This window comes from Fusarium musae, chromosome 2, assembly GCF_019915245.1.
Source record: "Fusarium musae strain F31 chromosome 2, whole genome shotgun sequence".
Classification (NCBI taxonomy): Eukaryota; Fungi; Ascomycota; class Sordariomycetes; order Hypocreales; family Nectriaceae; genus Fusarium; species Fusarium musae.
The window spans coordinates 1,000,044-1,004,016 of record NC_058388.1 but is presented as its reverse complement, the minus strand read 5'-3'; positions in this window follow the sequence as shown (position 1 = coordinate 1,004,016).

Below are 3,973 nucleotides of genomic sequence, written 5' to 3'. Positions count from 1 at the left end.
TTATAAACTTATAAATATATAATAATACCTTTTTATAGTATATTACCTTTAAATTAATAAAAAAATAAAATAAATAAATTAAGAAATATAGTTAATATTATAACTCTTTATAGCCTTTTATTAATTTAATTAACTTACTTACTTAACTATAATATAAGTATTAATTAATAATAAGGTTTTATTAATAATTAAGTTTAGCTTAAATTATTTACTTTATAAATATAAAATAAAGGCTATTTAATATATTAATAAATATATTAAAAGTAAGATATTAAATAAAAAGAAAGTAATATAATTTATAATATAACTTTAAAAAAAGCTAAAAGTAATATAAGCTATATATACTTATATCTAATAATAATACTAAAAAGTATATAATAAAAGATAATAGCTAGTAAAATAATTTAAAGTTAGTAATATAATATAGCTAAATTTATAAAACTTTAAGATAAATAGATTTTATAAAAAACTAGATTAAGTTATAGTAAAATATAAAATTAAAGAAATTCTATTTTTATTAATAGTTAAATTAAATACTTTTTAAGGTATTTATAATATTTTTTATATTAATTTTATAAAAAAAGTAATAAAAGACCCTCTTTTATCCTAGCTATTATAAGAAACTAAATCTAAATTAAGGTTAATATTATAAAAAGATAATTAAAAACTAGTAAAAAAATATATAATAAAAAAAGTATTAATAGTAAAGAATATAAAAAAAGTAAAAGGAAATAAAGATATATTTATTAAGTAAAAAAAGTAGCTAATTTTTATTTAAAAACTATTAAAAAATATAATAAATACTAAAATACTTATAAAATATAAAGAAAAATAAAAAGACTTAATAATATATAATAAGCTATAATAAATATAATAATAATAATAAAAAGAACTATATATTATAAAAACTTAAGCTAAATTTAGCCTAGATCTAGCTTTTACTTACTTAAAATATAAAAAAACTTAAATTAAAATACTTTTAAGTATTAGTATTAATATCTTTTTTATTATTAAGATCTTTACTAGCTCTATTTTTATTATTATTAAAATCTTTATTAGCTTTATTTTTATTATTATTAAAATCTTTACTAGCCTTATTATTACTATTATTAAAATCTTTATTACTATTATTATAATTATTACTAATATAAGTACTAAAACTATAAAAATAGTAATATTTACTATAATATATAAAAAAAGGAAGAAAATTAAAAAACCTTTTAAATTCTTTAAACTCCTTTAAGATCTTAATTAAGATCTAAAGAAAAAGGATTATATTTAAAAAAAAGAAATATTAAAAAATAATAAAAAAAAAAGGAAATTAAAACTTACTATAATATTATTTAAAAGGACTTTTTAAAGTACTATTATAATAGTATTAATTTAAAAAAGCTAAAAGGTAATTAAAAGTATAAATTAAAGTATAAGCTAAAGTAAATATATTTTTAAAATTAATAATAGTTTTTATAAAAGCTTAAATATTACTTATTTAAGCTTTTAGGGTTTAGTAAGTAACTTAAGAATTTTTTTATATATTTAAAAAAAGCTATATACTAATAGTAATAGGCCTAAAGCTAGCTAAAGTATTACTTAAATTAAAAAAAGTAAAAAAAAAAAGGCTATTATTAAATTAAAGTTATATAAAATAAATAAAAGCAGTAGTAAACCTAGGTATATATAAGAGATTATTATAAATATATATAGTTTAGCTTAAAGTTTAAAAATCGCAGTTTATATTAAAGAAATAGTAAAACTATTAAATAAGGCCTATAAAATAACCCTAAAACTTAAGCTTCTTATAACCTTTTTTAATAAAAAAGCTATATTAAATAGTAATATATATATTTAAAGTTATTTTTTTATTAATAATATAAATATAGTTTTTAATAATACTTTAAATCTCTTAAAAAAACTAATATAAACCTAGGTTTATTATAAATAGATTATTATACTATATATAACTAGACTTAACCTTAATATATAAAATATAAATAAAGTATTTATTAAAGATATAATTAATAATATAATTATAATTTAATAAGTAATTAATATATTATTTATATAAAAATAAGATAATTAAAAAGAATATAAAATCCTTATTTTTAAAGTTCTCCTTATAAAAATAATAATTAATAGCTTAAAAGCTAAAAAGAAAATATTAAAGTTTTTTATTATTTCTATTATTTAAAAAAATAGTAATAATAACTATAATAAAAAACCTAAAATAAAAAGTAAAGTATTTATAAAAAATATAAAGCTATAATTAAGATTAATAAAAGCTATAATATAGCCTAAATATAGCTTAAATTAAGATAAATTTTAAAAAATAAAAGATTTTAAAAAGAAAAGTATATAAAATAAAGAAATAAAGCTTTTTATAAAAATTATTAATAAAATAAAAAGAAAAGAAAAATAAATAAAAATAAGTAATATATTAAACTTATAATATTATAATTTAAAAAAAAAGGAAAAAAAAATAAAGTTAAATAAAAAACTTAAGTTATTATAAAGTAAAAGAGACTATAAGTATTAATTAAGTAATAAATAAAACCTTTTTTATATATAATATAATAAATAAATAAATCTAAAAAAATATATACTTAACTTATACTTAGATTTAAATTAAAATTAAAAAAATCTTATAAAGTATTTTATATAAATCTAAATTAAAATTTTAATTTCTTTAAAAAGTATTAAATAAACTATAAAAAGGAAAAGGAAAGTATATTAAGGGCTTAGGCTTTAGCTTAAGCTTTTATAAGATTAAGTAACCTCTAGATTTAAAATAGATTTAAGCTAAAATTAAAAGTATTTAAAGGAATTTTTTAAAAAAAATTCTTTTTTTTTTTTTTCTTTTTTTAAATTTAATAATATATTTATATTAATATTTTCTAGTTATAGCTAAGAAATTAGTCTATAATAGTATTTTATAAAATCTTATATTAATATAGCTTTTTAATTATATATTATTTTAAAAAATATATTTAATTTAGCTTTAGTTAATATATTATTTATTTAATCTTTTAATTTTAAAAGCCTTTTTTTTTTTAATTTACTTCCTTTTTTTATTTTAAAAAACTTTAAAGTAATTTACTTAAAGTACTTTATTATTATATTTAATATATCTTTAATTTTTATTTATTTTTTCTCTTTTTATAAAAGATCTTTATTTAAAACTAATTTATTTAATAGTATATTATCTATAAAATAAATCTTAACTTTTTTTTATTTATATATTATATTAATTTTAATATTTATTATATTTATATTTATATTTTTATTTAATTTTATTTTAATTTAATTAATTATATCTTAATACTATTTAATTTTTTAAAAAGTAGCTTTAAAGACTTTTTTATATTACTTTATATTTTCCTTAGTAATTAACTTAATAACCTTATTTATAAATTCTTAGCTTATTACTTTAATTAAAAGTAAGATATTATTTTCTTTTAAGCTTAATATACTTTTAATTCTTAGCTTAATATAAAAGTTAATATTTATTTTAAATTAACTAATCTTTTAGTTTTAATCTATACTAGCTTTTATTTAATTAATCTTATAATTAAAGTAATAAACTTTATATTACTTAGCTAGTAAATTAATAATATTAATCTATTTTTTAATAAGTAATTAAATATTACTTAAGTTAATTTTATAAATAGTATTTTTAAAATAAAGGAAATAATAACTTTTATTAAAGTAATAAAAAAATACTATAAAATTTAAGTATTTATTAAATATACTTTAGCTTTTATTTAACTTATTATTTTAAGCTTATTTTCTATATAAAATATTATTATAGCTTTAATTTTAATTACTTTTAGCTTATAAGCTTTTATAATCTTTTTTAAAATAATATTTCTTTTAGATTTTATATTTATTATAGTTTTTATAATATTTTTATTAAGGTTATTAAATTTAATTATAATCTTTAATAGTTTTTACTTTTATATTAATATTTTATTTTTAT